Source organism: Syzygium oleosum, unplaced genomic scaffold, assembly GCF_021117445.2.
Source record: "Syzygium oleosum isolate NSW1041296 unplaced genomic scaffold, Sole_v2.1 Sole_v2.20, whole genome shotgun sequence".
Classification (NCBI taxonomy): Eukaryota; Viridiplantae; Streptophyta; class Magnoliopsida; order Myrtales; family Myrtaceae; genus Syzygium; species Syzygium oleosum.
This window is the reverse complement of record NW_026607504.1, coordinates 3336182-3354334: the sequence shown is the minus strand read 5'-3', so window position 1 is coordinate 3354334 and position 18153 is coordinate 3336182. Positions and strand designations below refer to the sequence as shown.

Sequence of the window (18153 nt, the reverse complement as noted above, 5' to 3'; positions counted from 1 at the left end):
GAATTTTTTTCTGGAGCATCACTGTTTGTAGCCTCCTTACCATCCTCTGCAATGAAAAAAAAAGAAGAGAGTAGATGATACGTGATGCAATCTTGTAAAAGAGAATGCCTATAACAGTAGACAATACAATGACTCGGGCAGCAAAACTTAAAATGCTTGTGCCTTCGAGCATCGCATATCAACCAAGATGAATCCAAGAAACTTCTGTTCCAAATAATGGCTAACCTGATGAGCCATTGGTTAGCTCCACCACACTTTTGGCGTCAGAGCTCTGCTTCTCTTCAATGCCACCACCACCAGCACCCTTTGTTGCCCAATTACTACGTATCTGTCTACTGCCAAGCCATTTCCCTGAAATATAAACCGAAATTAACTCGACTTTACATGGAGACGGTAAAAGGAACTAGCCATCATGTTATTACCAGGGAAGACTGTTCAACTTTCTGGCATTTCACCGAACCGATGAACTGCCACTATACTTGTAAAATGTGAGTTTGAAAAGTCAAAATGGGGGAGAAGAAAAAAAAAGAAAAGAAAGAAAAAGAGAGGGAGAGAGAAAGAGAATGAAAAGAAAGAAGAAGAAGAAGAGGAAGAAGAAGAAGGAGGGGTTTCGCATACAGTCGGATCAATTACATATCGCAATGCTCAGTGGGTGTCCACGCCCTTCGTTCGTTCAATCGGAGAAGTTTTTGGAATTCGAGCTTAAATTCGAAGTATTGTGAAATTTCGAGCCACCATCCATGGCTACGAAGTTTTTGAAAGAACGCCATATCTAGCCGCGGAGGTCGTCGCTCTATCTTTGGATGAGAGGCCGTCCATGGACGACCACTACTCTGCATCTCCATATCTATGGACGAGTGCTCGCGGCCAAGGCTTAGTTGCCGGGACAACAGAGAGGGTTGACGTGGAGGTCGGCCTGGACGCGGCGATCAACCGTCGCTCAATAGCCAAATCTGCTCTACTGCTCAACAGCTTTCAGCTCGAGTCTTGGCTCTTCCATGGCTGCCGGCGATGAGCTGAACAGCTTTGCTGCGGACGGTGGTGGCCAAGGTGGGATGGTGGCTCAAGGATGGTAGAAGCGGCGACTTGGTGGTGGAGATAGCCAAGCCCAGGCAGAGCGGAGGTTGAAGATGGAGGAGGAAAAGAGAAATAATTTTTTTTAATTTCCAAATCAATATATGTGTCAAGATCTAATTAGTTATCAGTAAATAAGCACACGCCACAGCAGCCGTTGACGTAACGTTTACAAACCGCTGAATATTTTCTCATTAATGACATCTCAAGAAGTAAAAGCGATGGCAAAAGCTCGACTCGATAAGAGAAATTTGCTTGATCCATAAGAAACCCAAGTTAATCAATATGTGGTTTTATTTTCATGCAAAAGTTTAGGAGATTGAATCCGGTGAACAAGGGGATGATAAAGAGTGATTCCATGTTATGCTTTTCCTCTCCCGGTGATCATCATGTCGTTCTTTATTATATGCATTAGCCCTTTGCTTCCACCTGAAGAATGTAGAAAAGAAATTTGAAGTGTTTTAGTATTGGTTCGTATCATCTGTTGAGAAAAACTCCTATTAATTTTGAAGTTGATAAAACCTTCCATGTTTTTGTAAATCTGATACTTATTCTGAACTATTCTATTCCAGGTATGTATATATATTCTGGAAGCTCAGAAGGAAGTTTTTCAGACTTTACAAACTGGTTCATGTTTTATTGAAGACCCACATAATCTAAGTTCTGAGACTCAGACGCTGAAATTATTTAGACGCAGACGCAGAATTTCTTCAGACGCAAAACTCAGAACAAAAATAACAGCTAATGATCTGACATGAATTTCACAGAAGGAAAGTTTTGATTGTTTCAATCTTAATCAAAATAGATTGACAATCAAATATTATGACAAGTGTGCATTACAATGGACAAAGCTCTACTTATGTAAACCAAGATTCTGATTGTATGGACGATCAGAATCAGCGGGATTCAGAATCTATAAATCCAACGGCTACTCAATCCTTTCTATACAAATCTGTCCAAGGTGAAGATTGGAAGATGATCCTCTGAAAGTTGTCCAACGGCTAGTTTGGAAGCAGAGGAGTATTTAAGGAGATTAACGAGCAGCAAAAGGACAATAGATTCAAGAATCAACAAGTCCAAAGTCTGAGTATACTCCAACCATTTCTTTTGTCGTTCTGAGCTAAAGATTAATATCTTGAGGGTTACTTTGTAAGAGTGACTGTGTGAGATAGAGAGTCCTATCATACACGAGAGTGCTATCACTCATAATCTGTAAATTCCTCTTGATTACATAGTGAAATCCAGCCAGTAGGCTGTAAGCGTGGGAGAGTGGACGTAGGCTTGCTATAAGCCGAACCACTATAAACTTGTGTGCAGTTTTTCTACCCATTATCTCTTTATTTACATTCTGCACATCAAGAGCACTGTCTATATAATCTGCTTGAATCTGAATTTTATTCAGACTCAACTGTGTTATTTCATTTCCGCATAAATTATCAAAAATTGTTTAAGATCACCCATTTACCCTCCTCTAGGTGATCCTTGCTAGCTACATCAATTGGTATCAGAGCAGATTGCTCATTTTTTGAAGTGTTTTACTTCTGAGCTAACGATCTACATGGCTAGCTTTGGTGCTCCAGGGCTCATTGAAGGACAAAGCAACAACAAACGACCATATTTCGATGACAAGGAATATAGTGTCTAGAAAAATAAGATGAAGGCATTCATAAAGTTGATTGATCACATGCAATGGGATGTCATCATCAGAGGAGTCAATACAAAATCCTCTGATTCAAAAGAAAAGGCAGACGGAAGCAAAGCTGCAGATCCTCCTTTGTCTCAATCTGAGATATCTAAAAGAGAAACTTTAGATTCCAAAGCAATTTATTCTTTCTATTGTGCTTTATCTCCTATTGAATATAAAAAAAATTGCTTCTTGTGAATCAGCTAAGGAAATCTGGGATACTCTCCACACTACTTATGAAGGAACAGATCGAGCCAAGGAAACTCAAATCAATCTTTTGCTTGGTCAATATGAATCCTTCAAAATGAAGCCTGGAGAATCAGTTGCTGATATGTATGACATGTTTACTGACATAGTAAACGGTTTTGCATATCAATGACAACCAGTCTCAGATGCTATGAAAGTCAACAAATTACTAAGAAGACTGACAAATCAGTGGGATAACATCAAAACATCTCTTCGAGAGACACAAAGGATCAAGCCTCTATCAGTGAATGAGTTAATTGGAACTCTTCAATCATATGAGACTGAGAAACGGAACGAGGAGAATGAATCCAGAGGTAATAAGTCAATTGCATTGAAAACTAACATTGATTCTGATGCAAATTCTGAAGATGAAGATGTTGACGATGAAGAACTAGCTCTCTTCATAAAGAAGTATAAGAAGATGAAAATCAAGGGAAGAAGTCCTTTGAGAAGAAGTCCTTTGATGAATCAGAAAGATCAAAAGATATAATTTGCTTTCACTGTAGGAAACGTGGACATATCAAGCCAAATTGTCCACTTCTGAAAAAGAAGACCAAATTTGAGAAAGCAAAGAAGGTCTTAAAAGCAGAAACCTGGAGTGATACAGAGTGCGAAAACAGTGATGAAGATATCTCAAATTTCTGTCTAATGGCAAAGTCAGATTCAAACTCAGATTCAGATTTTGATCCTAAAGTGGAAATTGAGGTAAAGCATTCTGAAATGCTTATTGAAGTATCGAATTACACTGATGAATTATGCTTTGAATTTAAGGATGCTCTTAAAAGAATCTCTTCTCTGAAAAAGGAAAATTCATCACTAAGGCAATAGGATATTTCACAAAAAGAAAAAATCAATTTCCTTCAAAAAGAATTTCATCAAATCAAGGAAAGTCGAGATTTTCTTTCCAAAGAAAATGCTGTTTTGAAAAAGGAAGTTTCAGAAATCACTTCCAAGTTTTCAAAAGGTTCAGAAACCTTAAAGCATATCCTTTCTATCCAAATTCCTTACTATAACAAATCTAGTCTCGGATTTGTGAAGGAAAGTAACAGCTTGATTGATTTTCCAAAGGTCAAGGAGAGATTAAGACAAAGATCTCCTTGACAAGTTTATAAAAACCATTTCAAAAAGAATTTTGTCAAACCTGTTGGCCGAAATGCACTTAGATGCTCAAAATATAGATATCCACAACATTTTGAGAATGAATGTCCTAAGGTCTGCAGACCTGTTCGAAGAGATTTTGTTAAGACAACCTCTATTAATGCTCAAGGACCCAAACAAATTTGAGTACCAAAGAAAACTTGAGATGTTGTGATTTTTGCAGTTACCGCAAAGAGAAAAAGAAAATGGTACCTAGACAGTGAATGCTCTAGACACATGATAGGAGATCCAAGCATATTCGTTGATCTACACAATCTGAATGGTGGAAAAGTTTCCTTTGGAGGAAATACCAAAGGAAAAATCGTTGGCAAAGGAACGGTTGAAATTGGAGGACTTACAATCAATGATGTTTCATTGGTAAAATGACTCAATTACAACTTGATAAGCATAAGCCAGCTATGTGAAATAGGTTTCAGAATCAACTTTCAAGAAGATACATGCTCAGGAACAAGCAAAGATTCTTCTAAAAAATTCACAGGAAGAAGACATGGCAATATTTATCTTCTAAATGTTAATCCAAACTCCACTCATTGCTTGATCTCAATCAAAGAGGATGAAGATCTGTGGCACAGAAGATTAGGACATATCAGTATGAAACAAATCTCAAAGATCTCAAACAAGAAATTAGTTCGAGGTCTGCCAGATTTGAAATACAAGAAAACAGAATTATGCAATACCTGCACTCTAGGAAAACAAGTAAGAAGCTCTTTTAAGTCTATACATTATGTTTCCACTAATCGTGCTTTGCAGCTTCTTCATATGGATCTGTTTGGACCAACCAGAACACAAAGTATTGGTGGTAAGAAGTATTGTTTAGTTATTGTTGATGACTTCACAAGATTTACTTAGGTGTTCTTTCTTGCTCATAAAAATGAAGCATTTTCATATTTTTCAAAATTTGCAAAAAGAGTTCAGAATGAAAAGGGCTATACTATTTCCTGCATTAAAACTGATCATGAGAGAGAATTTGAAAATCAAAGTTTTTCAGATTTCTATGAAGAAAATGGCTTTCAACATAATTTTTCTACTCCATATACACCAAAACAAAATGGTGTTGTGGAAAGGAAAAATCGTTCTTTACAAGAAATGGCAAGAACTTTGTTGATAGAAAGTAAGATTCCTTTTCAATTCTGGGCAGATTCAGTTTTTACAGCATGTTATATCATCAACGGAGCTTTTCTCATACACATTCTTGAGAAAACCCCCTATGAGCTTTTCAAAGGTAGAAAGCCCAATATTTCTTATTTTCGTGTGTTTGGTTGTAAATGTTTTATACTCAAAAATCCAAATGACCGCTTTTGATGAGAAAGCAGATGAAGGATTCTTCCTTGGATATTCTACTACAAGCAAAGCACACAGAGTCTTCAACAAGAATTCTCAGACTGTGGAAGAAATAATGAATGTAAGGTTTGATGAAAATATTCAGACTCACAAAGATGAATCTGAACTATCTTCCAACATTCAAGAGTTATCAGAAGCTCAACAATCAGAATCTCCAAAGATCGTCGAATCCGTAGAAAAAGGAAAAGAAGATACTATCCAGACTCAATCAGAACCTTCAGAGTCTGACGATATTCAGAAGGAAAAATTTGACAGAAACTGGAAGCATAAATCCAGTCATCCGAAGATCCTCATCATTGGAGAAATAGAATATGGTATCAAGACTAGATCTAAGCACAAGGAGAACATCGGCAACTTGGCATTGATATCAGAAATAGAACCAAAAGAAGTTGGTGAAGCATTATCAGATGAAAGCTGGATCGAAGCTATGCAGGAAGAACTTCAGAATTAATCAAGTATGGAAGCTTGTACCAAGACCCAAAAATCATCCAGTAATTGGAACAAAATGGGTATTCAGAAACAAACTGGATGACAAAGGGAAAGTCACAAGAAACAAAGCAAGACTGGTAGCAAAAGGCTATTCTCAAGAAGAATGCATAGATTATGATGAAACATATGCACCAGTTGCCAGGTTAGAAGCCATTAGGCTACTATTAGCTTATGTTTGTTTCCATAACTTTAAATTGTTTCAGATGGACGTGAAAAGCGCCTTCCTGAATGGATATATCAAATAATAAGTATATGTGGAACAACCACCTTGTTTCAAAGAACCAAGGAAGACTAATTATGTCTACAGACTCAAAAAGGCTCTTTACGGTCTGAAACAAGCACCCAGAGCTTGGTACGAAAGGTTAAGTAACTTCCTTCTGCAAAATGATTTCACCAAAGGTAAGGTTGATACAACTTTATTCGTTAAGAGAAAGGGTAAGGATTTTCTACTTGTTCAAATTTATGTTGATGATATAATCTTCGGATCCTCTAACGAATTACTTTGCAAGGAATTCTCTAAGAATATGCAGAACGAGTTCGAGATGAGTATAATGGGAGAATTAACATTCTTTCTTGGCCTACAAGTGAAACAAACAAAAGATGATACATTCATTTGCCAAGAGAAGTATGCCAAGGAGATTGTCAAAAAGTTTGGATTGCAAAATTGCAAGAAGACAGACATTCCCATGTCTCAATCATCCAAGCTAGACAAAGATGAAAATGGTAAAAAGGTTGATCAGAAGATATATAGAAGCATGATAGGATCTTTATTATATCTTACTGCTTCTAGACCTGACATACTTTTTAGTGTCTGTATGTAGGGGTGAGCGATTTCAGGTTCCGGGTAGGTTTTGCCTGGAACCTGGAACCTACCCTCGGGTATAGGTTCCTCAAAATGGGGAACCTGGAACCTACCCGTCAGAACGTGGAACCTGGAACCTACCTTGTCACAGGTTCCAGGGTCGGTCCCAGGTTCCAACAGGTTCTTTTTTTTAATTTCGTTTTAAATTAAACAAAACAAAAATAAACGCAATAGTAGATCATCTAAATGATACATACACAATGCCCTGATGTGATATTCAGGGGATATAATGCCAAGTTTACAAATGCCTGGATAGAACTAAACTATAATTGCCCAATACCAATTGAAGGGGAAAGATAGGGTAACTACCTTACTGTCGGAAAATCCTCCAACACCAGCATCAGCATTACCAAGTCCGTTATCTCCGACAACTCTTAAAGAATCGGTTGGTGAGTCACGGACGATCGACTTGAACTTTTCGATCTCCCCGCAACCCGGGCCTTCTCAATAGAAAAATTTTAAGTAAGAAATCATGAAGATGGTTGAACCACTTAACTACAGTAATAGCATGAGCTACCTGGCAAAAAGATGTGACTAGTTCCTGTCTCAAAATACAAAATCGAGATCCAGGTCCAGTATAGTTTGCAACACGAGGAGTTACTCTCATCAAGTCAAGAAGATAGTGCCTAAATCAAAACAAAAGAAGATATTTGCATAAACACGCTTGATGGCAAAAAAAGGAAAACTACAAATCAAGCAAAAACATGGACAAAAATGGTTATAAACTTCAGAAAAACATACAGGACTACAAAAATCTAGTGTGACAAAAGAAAAGTAAGCTAGCAATGTACAGCATTAACATTTATGACTAGGTAGTATAACAAATAAGCAAAAACAGTTCTTGGACCTAAAGATAAGTTATAGTAATCTTCTCAGATAGTTCACGGATGTGTCATCCTTCCATATAGGCTTGAGATGAAGGTAATGGACGTTGGATGAGCAGAGAGAGAGAAAGAGAGACCCATCCGTGCAACAGTGCTCTAATGCTTGGAGATATAGAGAAAAGGGTAAGTAAATGTATATCAGACACTTCCTTACTTACCATGCTCATATCACACTCATAACTTCCATGTATCTCTTGCCTCAATAATATGATCACATTTGACGTTTTGTTGTCTTCTACACATATAACAATTCCCAAGCCAATGCAAACCCATAGAAAGCTCCAAAGGAGTTGACTTGCTATGGGATTTCAATCTCGGCACATTACAGTAAATATTTATAGTTAGAGGTTCAGAGGCCACCAAAACACATTTATACAACTTTACGCCAAGAGCAGCATTATGGAGTCAATACAAGAGAAAGAGACGCACAGTGTTGATAGAAACCCAAAGAATTTATATTGAGACAAACATACTCTTTTAGTAAAAGCCACTGAAGTAGTTGGAATTGCAGATATTAATGACATAAACACGGAGTGTCAATTATATGCAGCATCAATCAGTGATCAGATAAACCATTGTCATCAAACCTTAGGAAAGCTCACAGGCAACAAAGAGGAAGAAAGACCACTCAAAATTATTATACCTGAACCAGCTAGAATAGAAAGACAAGAGCATCATTGTTGATTTAGATAGAGGAGAGAATGTTATACATGTGCAATCACCTTTAGCACTGGGAAATTCTTTCCATCTTTGATATAGTAGTCCCTTATCGATACCATATTTGTGCCGTTATAATCTTGACGAGTCACATACCTCCTATCTACAAGCTACACAAACATCAAATGATGATTTAAAAGTTGTTGATGTGGCTTATCTAATCACAGAATGCAGAATAATCAGTCAGCCACAAGAGGAATATAATGAAAATGTCACTAGTCAGTACCAATTGTTTTACCGGCAACGCAAGTAGAGCCTTTGGAGGTTCTAGAGCTAAGTCCCAATTGCCAATCAAGGAAAACCATGAAAAATCCAAGGAGAGACATTACCCACCAAGTGAGAATTTAAAATGTTAGATTTACAACTGCCTTTTGCACTTATCTATTACTGCCAAGTGAGAATCTACAACATTGGATTTAGTACTGCCGATTGCACTTTGTCTTCTCCTCACCAATCTTATTCAGGTGTTACTTGCAGCCTCAGGGCTTCTAGAGTAAGGATTCCTCTTTCATGCTTCCTAAGTTAGCCTCAGCAAACTAGACAGCTACAATTCAAATTTGCCTATAATCCCATTTTCTTCAGCTAACAAAGAGACTGCATCTGATAAAGCTTTTGCAGAACTATCATCTTCGCCTTTTTGACTATCCAGTACAAGAAATGCTTGTGCGTGCGCAATCTGAACCTCAAAGAAATACATATTGGCACCTCTTCGCAAACCCAGACAGCCATGGCTTTCGAACACAATTTATGCAGTCTCGCCATGAATTAGCAGACAAAAACTAAGTGACGACCAAGAAGTTTACTTTCTCTACAATGCAATAGGGTTTCACTTTCAACCTCACAAATGACGCGTCCTCCACTTTCGCCGAGCTCCATCTTCACTTCCCTTGCCAGTGCTTCCGCGGCGACCTCGCCGACGCTTTCGCAGCAACCTCGCCGGCCTCTCCTCGAACGTCAGGTTGGCCGCCCTTGGCCCCGTCCTTGCCCACAGCGTCAGAGAGGAGGAACGACTCCAGGACGCTTCACACCAACTTCTTGCTGTCCATGTCGCTGGCAATCTTGCGCAGAGCATTCCAGCGAGCGAGCGAGCGAGAAGGATGGCCGGAATTGCACCTCCGAGGAGAGATGGTGGGAGCCCGCCGGAACCCTAGCGGAGCGCGAGAAATGCAAAAATGCTCGCGGGTGGAAGTGAAACTGAAGGGAAAGAAATGACCAAATAATAATTGTAACCTGTTTTAGGGATCCCAGTTCCGGTTCCTAAAAATGGGGAACCGGGAACCGAACCGGACCCGCCGGTTCGGTTCTACCCGGAAACCGCGCTCACCCCTATTTGTATGTGCGCAAGATTTCAATTAGACCCAAGGGAATCTCATTTCTCTGCAGTAAAGAGAATAATCAAATACGTTGGAACTTATCCAATGTTAGGTCTTTGGTATTCTAAGGATTTAGATTTTACTCTTACTGGTTATTCAGATGCTGATTTAGCTGGATGTAAAGTGAACAGGAAAAGTACTATAGGTACATGTCAATTGCTTGGGAATATGCTGGTATCATGGTACTCAAAGAAGCAAAATACAGTTGCACTTTCCACAGCAGAAGCAAAATTTGTAGCTTTGGGAAGCTACTGTGCACAGATTCTGTGGATGAAGCAACAGTTACAAGACTTTGCTATTGAAGAATCAAGTGTTGCAATCAACTGTGACAACACAAGTGCAATCAATTTGACAAAGAACCCCATTCTTCATTCTCGAGCTAAGCATATTGAAATCAAGCATCATTTTATTCAAGATCATGTTCAAAATGGTGATGTGAATATTCAATTCATTGATTCTAAGAATCAATTAGCTGATATATTCACAAAACCTCTTGATAAATCTTCATTTGAGTTCATAAGAAACAAACTGTGCATCACTTATCCATTTCCTTGAAGTGTTTGATAGACATGAATTTTTCAGACTCAAATGTTCTCAGTCTGAACATTTTTCAGACTCACAAAGAAAGGTACGGCCTTTAATCAAATTTTGGCGGGTATATTTTTGGCATTTTTGATAGGATATTTTCATAATCGTTATTTTAGGAAGCAAATTAGGTGCGTATTCTAATTTATATGATTAATTGTGCTTAACATATTGTTATAATGTTATCATGTTTGGTTGTGCTTCAAAAAGTATATTTTCTTCCTACATATTTGGAATCTCTTTTTATATTTTCTAAAAGTAAGTTTTCCTTCCAAAACCTGTCCTCCTCCTTATAAACCCGTCTTTCTCTTTTTCAAAACCCTATCGTACGAACTTTTTCTCTCCAAAATCCTCTCGATACTCAGAGTCATCTTCTCCTCTTCCTTCTCCAAAGATCAAATCTTTACGCTCCAAAAGTGATCAAAATGCCTTTCAAGAGAAGATCTGCACGTATTCTCAACCAAGACTCCAAGTCTACAGCACCAGCAGAGTATATAGAAATCTCAGACTCAGAATCTGATCAGCATCAAGACCCTTAAGAGGCGACTCCACCTCAACGATCGTCGCCATCCAAAACATCTGGTAAAACAGATTTTCGTTTTAAGAGCATCAAGCTTGTATGGAAAGCTTATCAGAGGTTGAAGAGAAGCAATGCCTCTGCATCGATTCTGCGTGACTGTCTAAAAGACAATGGGTTCATCTCTGAAGAACATCTTACGCAAAACTACTCTCAGGTTTGCGCTAACACTGAAAATGTTCCGGCCAGCTCTACACCAAAAGAGCCCTCTTCCAAAAAGGGCAAGGAAAAAGTCGGAGAATCATCAACACCCTCTGACAAGAAATTTGCTCAAATCAGCCCTAAAACCACCAGTGCAACCAAGTTTGTTATTCCTGATGATGATGGTAAATTCTTTGATATTTTTCAAATGAAAGTTGGGATTGCATTTGGTATGCCAGGAACTGGAGACTTATTTAGAAGCAATGAGCACAATATGTTCTATAAGTTGCTGCTTGCTAGAGGAGTTATGAACCATCGGACCGTAGACTTTGATCACCTTGAACAGGCTGGTATTTCAGTAAAGCATTTGTTTGCGAAATTGGGCATTTATGAATTTTGTTTACAATCTGCAAATGTCTATGCTGAACTGACTGCATACTTTTACTCCAATCTTTCCATTTTGTCACCCAACTGGATTCAATTCACTGTTGGTGACAAAAAGTTTGATTTAAAAACTGCGGAGTTGGCATTGATTATTGGAGCAAAACATTCCAAATTTACTCCACTGGAAGTGAGCCTCGAAGATGCTTCCAGGGTGGCCTCAGAAAATGCAAACTTTGCTCATGGCTCTAAAAGGCATCTTTCATATTCAGATTTATCCAGAAGATCTGTGATTTTACACAAGATCATTATCAACTGTCTGAAGCCCAAAGCAGCATCCAAGACTGACTTATCCAAGTCAGACATTAAGCTTATCTGGGCAATCCTGAAAGGTCAATCCTTTTCTCTTCCCCATATCATCATTTTTCATATGTATAGAACATTACAAAAGGACAAGGGACAACTTCCTTATGGTGCTCTTATCTCACGAATCTTCATGTTCCTCAAGATATCCATTCCTGATGAGATGAGGAAAAATCTTGTTCCTTGTATATATGTTGGCGAAAGAATGCTTTCAAAAATGAAGCAATTTGATGATTTAAGGGAAAGAATAAAAGGAAAGGATGCTCAATCTTCTGAAGCTCAATCTATTGGGAAGTCAATTGAAAAAGGGCAAAGAAAAAGAGCAGGTTCAGCAAGTAAGCAGACTGACTCTCCAACCCCACTAAAGGTGTACAGAAAGAAACGAAAAATTCTTCTGCAAGATAAAAGTGATGAAGCAGAAGCAGAGCACCTTGAACCAGGCCATAATGATGGTCCAGAACATGTTTCTGATCCAACTCCAAAGGTTTCAGAACAAATTCCTAAAGAACATGTTTCTGAAGATCATGCACCTGTTCAGGGAAAGATTCCAAAAGCAGCAACAGGAACAGGGGTCAATCAGTCTGAACATGAAAATGTCCGGGAACAGCCCTCTGATAATCAGAATATTCTTTCTCTTCTGCACGAGATCAAGAACAAGCAAGCTGCTCTTGAACAAGATGTGAAAAATCTACACAAAATTGTTGAGGAAAACCACAAGACTCAACATCTTTAGGCAGCTAAGGATAAAGCAGAACTTGAAGAGGCTATTGCTCTGTGTTCAACCAACATGGACAAAGCTGTAGGAGAATGCACTTCGAAGATCGAGGAAGCTGTTTCCATTCTGGAAAATTTTCAACTAATTCGAACCCCTTCCAAAAGACAGCCTGTTTTTCAACATTTCTCCTATTTTTCATTTGGTCTGTAATATTTCTAACAATGCTTGTTAGACTGTTTGATTGCTTAATATCAATGATTTATTCTCTCTATTATTTTTTTTGCTGTTGACAAAAAGGGGGAGAAATTATATGCAGATTTGCAATACTAACATTAAATATGCAGATCATATGCAGGTTATATACAGAGGAAGAAAAAGACACAGATCTCAATAGAGTTTGCTCTTTCAATTTCAATCTGTGTTTCATGCGCTTAATATACTTATTTATTTCAAATTGATTCAATCTGCAAGGAAGTTTTGTCACCATAAAAAAGGGGGAGATTGTTGAGGAAAACTCCTATTGATTTTGAAGTTGACAAAACCTTCCATGTTTTTATAAATCTGATACTTATTCTGAACTATTTTATTCCAGGTATGTATATATATTCTGGAAGCTCAGAAGGAAGTTTTTCAAACTTTACAAACTGGTTCATGTCTTATTGAAGACCCACATAATCTAAGTTCTGAGACTCAGACGCTGAAATTATTCGGACGTAGACGCAGAAATTATTCAGACGCAGAATTTCTTCAGACGCAAAACTCAGAATGAAAAATAACAGCTAATGATCTGGCATGAATTTCACAGAAGGAAAGTTTTGATTGTTTCAATCTTAATCAAAATAGATTGACAATCAAATATTATGACAAGTGTGCATTACAACGGACAAAGCTCTACTTATAGAAACCAAGATTCTGATTGTATGGGCGATCAGAATCAGCGGGATTCAGAATCTATAAATCCAACGGCTACTCAATCCTTTCTATACAAATCTGTCCAAGGTGAAGATTGGAAGATGATCCTCTGAAAGCTGTCCAACGGCTAGTTTGGAAGCAGAGGAGTATTTAAGGAGATCAACGAGCAGCAGAACGACAATAGATTCAAGAATCAACAAGTCCAAAGTCTGAGTATACTCCAACCATTTCTTTTGTCGTTCTGAGCTAATGATTAAGATCTTGAGGGTTACTTTGTAAGAGTGACTGTGTGAGATAGAGAGTCCTATCATACACGAGAGTGCTATCACTCAGAATCTGTAAATTCCTCTTGATTACATAGTGAAATCCAGCCAGTAGGCCGTAAGCGTGGGAGAGTGGACATAGGCTTGCTATAAGCCGAACCACTATAAACTTGTGTGCAGTTTTCTATTCCTTATCTCTTTATTTACATTTTGCACATCAAGAGCATTGTCTATATAATCTGCTTGAATCTGAATTTTATTCAGACTCAACTATGTTCTTTCATTTTCGCATAAATTATCAAAAATTGTTTAAGATCACCTATTCACCCCCCTCTAGGTGATCCTTGCTAGCTACATCATCATCAACGTTGGCGATAAATCTTTTATATTTAGAATTATCAGCATGGGCCAGCTGATTCAAATATATTGAAAGGAAATATCGTGTCTCTCTTTTTCTCTGTCCTTTTCTTTTCTGGAAGGCAAAGGCAAGAAACAATGTAAAGAAACATGCGTAAAACTGCAAAACGAAGACAGATTTCATCTCTCTTCTCCTTTTGCTTTTATTGGATAGAACATGAAACGTACAAATGACAAACACAAAGCGGACAACAAGGTTTTAGATTAACGAAAGCGAGAACGGTTAGTTTTGGTGTTGCTGTAGTTAGATTATCGAGAAAATTAAAAGAAGGTATGAGATGTCAACAAGTGATTGACTGCAATTTGATCTTGTGGGAATAGCAAGTATTATAGTAGGCTATAAATTCTCTCAATCGAGGAAGTAAATCGACTTAACCTGCAATCAAGGGGGGGTCGTTCTAAGGAAAAGAAGTGGGTAATTTATGGGGATATTAAAATGGGACGCAACTCCAAGCCGACCTTTGTGACAATACTTATTGACCGTTAAAGTAAGTTATGAATCCTCTCGAATAAGGGATTAAAATCGATTGAACTTACGATCAATAGCAGTTGCTCTAGGGGAAAAACTGGCTTCAATGTGGTGAAGTTTCAACATCTATGGACTGTCCACAGCCCAACCTTTACACACGGCCCATTACGGGCTCCAATCCGCTAAGTGTAGGACTTTGTCAGAATTTCAAGGCCCAGAAGGCGTAAAAACGAATTTGGACCGGTACATTTGATGAAATCCTGGTGGAATGCACACGGTTTTTACCATTGTAATGGTCCATTTTCGATTAGTACATATGCTACACTGAGGAAATAATTTCTCTCTCCGCAAGATACAGTCAATCTCAATGCTAAAACTAAATCTCTCTTTACTGAAACTCAGCAATCAGCATGGCAATTTGACCATGAAACTTCATGGAAGATGGGATTCAAGTGTGTACGCATATTGCAGCGGTGCATTTCGTGGGCATCACAGTCGCTTAACATGGATCTTCTTTCCGTGTTTGTGTTTCCTAAGCTCATTGTCGTCGAGCGAATTGAGGAAAACTTGTGAGAGAACTATACAAAAATGAAATAGCTTCAGTGTTGAGAGATTGAGATTAATAGAGAGAGGGAAAATAGAGTGACAATGTTTGTAAGAGCGACTTGCTTCTTTAGTTGTTCATCCATGGTCAGTATTCTCAGCCTCGGAAGGAAGATGGAAGCGACTAGTACAGAATCCATCGAAGGTTCGTTTATCTGTTTGATGAAAGTTACTCCCTGTCCATAACTGTGTTCCTTATACAAAAGCACATTCGCACGTCCTTCGCAGAAAAAGATTATGAATTTTGTTAAAACAATCAATCCATGCCCTCTTGATTATAGTGTTAGTCATTTCAAGCATCGCTTGGTGATACAGGCCAACACCGATGAGTGTGCAAGTTTATAACATCCCCAAATCCCAATTCAAATGTGAGAGACCTTATTGAGTGATTCATATTTAAACATTAACCTCTCAAATGGTCACCACCTTATGTGATCACCTAGAGTACTCTTTTTGGGACGTTTGGCCCACGTGGACCGAGCCAGTTACGTACATATTAGTCGAAAGAGCATTACGAGGCCTATTAGTAGTGATTTACAAAGTCGGTATACTAAGTGAGATGGGATTTTTGCAAGTGGCCAGCTGTTTAAACAAATTGGACCAATTTAATAGCTAATAAGAGTCCGTCGTATTACTTAGTATATCAAATTTGTCGGTCAATCTTAGTATGCACAGCATTTCTCTGATTGAAATATAGATAGACATGACTTTTTGATGGCTAGCTTGTTCCTTTTCACATATTATGTCTGTCAACGTTGATCATCATTTTTATTCTCAAATTTGAGCCTACGAGACCATTGATAATTTGTCCGTCTGAATATAATAAACATGGCCAACAAAAATGCCCGTAACAATAATCAAGCTCAGGAGACTTACATTTAGCCCATTTCCAGCTTAATCTGACCCAACTTGTTTTTAGGCTGATTTGGTCCTGTATTACTTTCTATTAAGCTAATTTATTTGAAGTCACAAGCCCGAATCAAATTCTTAGAGTATATTAAGTATAATTAAATCTAACATGAGCAAATCGAGCTCTTGTGCATTTTTGCTGATTCATTGAACAAAGGATACACGCATGAACAGGGCACCGGCCCGCACTCGTGACAACATCTTGTAGAACACTTTCTGATGTCCGTCGATGTTGTCAGTTGCTTCGAAACGGAAAGTGTTTCAATGAAGGAAAGCGTGTAAAATATAAAATACATATACTGGTTCTTGAGATGATAGTATAAATTTCATTTGCTAAATGTGTTTCGTATTCATCATTATTGAGATAAGATAAGAACCGTCCTATGTAAGTGGAGAAAGGAGGTTGCCAAAAAAGTAAATAATTGATCAAATATAGGTTAAACATTTATCTAATGACAATAGTGCCACTAAATTAACGCTAACAATGCTGGAAGGGACTAAAGCAGGTGACAGAAACAGAGTGAACTAGTATGCTATTTCCCAATCAGCTCCCCTATTTCCAGAGCATGCGGTATTTCGATATGATCAGTTAAGCCGACATGAGCCATCAGGAGCTTGCCTCCTCATCTTAGTTGCTAAGCATGATAACTTCCTTGACACCCGATAGCAGTATAAACCAACATTTCCACCCAAACCTCACTGATGATCGACCATTTTTGCTCTTGATTCGTAATAATAGTATCTTGCTGCGATGATAGTTGGCACCCGTGAAATAGCGCATGTTTGCTGCTATTGCCTTTTGGTATGTTCAGGCTTAGCTTGGTTTTAACATGCTCCCTTTATTGATTGCAAGCATCCATATGTCGAACTTTTGCTCTCGCTTCCATAGATGGTCTGTAGTCCTAGTGAAACAATCCATAAAATTAGCAATGAAGTTTCCGTATCCTTGAGTTGCATCGGCTCGATTAGTCGGCTTCTGTTCCATGTCTTGGAGTTCTGTGATGGACTTGTTCTCATTGAAGAAATTGATTGCCTTGGCATAGGTCTCTCGGAACTGGATGCTCGCAATTCCGCTAGCCATAGCAGGATATCTGACTAGGAGATATAGCATTTATCAAGACAAATGCCTGCTAATCTAGATCTCGACCTGATGTTTTTTTAATGTGTGCTTCTTCGAATGGAGCATCTTCCAGACTCGTATGTTCTTTGGGGTGGCAGCAGAGTTCAGTAGCAATGTGCCAAATCATAACACACCAGTCGAAATCCAGATTAAATATCCAGTTGGAAGTGTCCAACGTTTTAGCCCAATCAAGTACAAGACAGCCTCTACAGGGCGTATAGCTTGGAGCCATGATCAGTCGTTTCATATCGTCTGTCATTTCCTTGTGGCTCCCATCCGGATGTTTCTCTACTTCGTCTTTGATGTGTAGGAGCTCCCGGAGTTGGACCATCTCCGCCTTCTCGACATGGGTTGTATCCAATTGATGAAATTCAAGGTGCGAGACATTTTATTCTTCGTCACCCAACAAGAAGTCCTGTTAGAGAAAAAGAGAACCAGCGATGCGAATAATTCTAAAAAATTGGCTGCACCCAACAAATATAAAGTTATGCAGCGATCGATTTTCGACTTTAGGTAAGGCTGCTTGTCAATCAATGGTCTCCAGAAACATGATTCGCATAGTCAAATGCAAGTGGGACGGAAGTGTGAGAAGATGTCGCCTGCCAGGTCTATTGTATGATTTCTCGTCTTGAATGGCCGTGGACATGGGGTTTTTTGCAACCTATGGTGGCTCTGTCTACAAAATACTGAATGATGAATCAAAGTTCATCGCCCCACGGATTGCGGCATACGGGGACTAAGAGGAATACATCTGCAAGGCCTCATCAAATTCAGTACGGTGTCACCGATCTCTGTTGTTATATATAATTTGACACTCAGAAGCTGGGGAAAAGTTCGAGAGATATAGGTGTTGCTTAATTCACTATTGCT

The 18153-nt window shown here is 38.6% G+C and overlaps 1 long non-coding RNA gene across 2 annotated transcripts; it reads right to left on the bottom strand.

Annotated features, from left to right (window-relative positions):
- Nucleotides 1-210: 210 nt before the first annotated feature.
- LOC130140597 (uncharacterized) lies at nt 211-1197 on the bottom strand. Of its 2 annotated transcripts, none has more exons than XR_008818594.1 (3): nt 619-1197; nt 423-478; nt 211-351 (listed from the first exon to the last, which is right to left on the bottom strand). It is a non-coding gene; the product is annotated as an uncharacterized LOC130140597 (long non-coding RNA). The 2 variants fall into 2 exon arrangements; XR_008818593.1 differs by having other exon boundaries at nt 423-473.
- Between the last annotated feature and the right edge of the window lie 16956 nt (nt 1198-18153).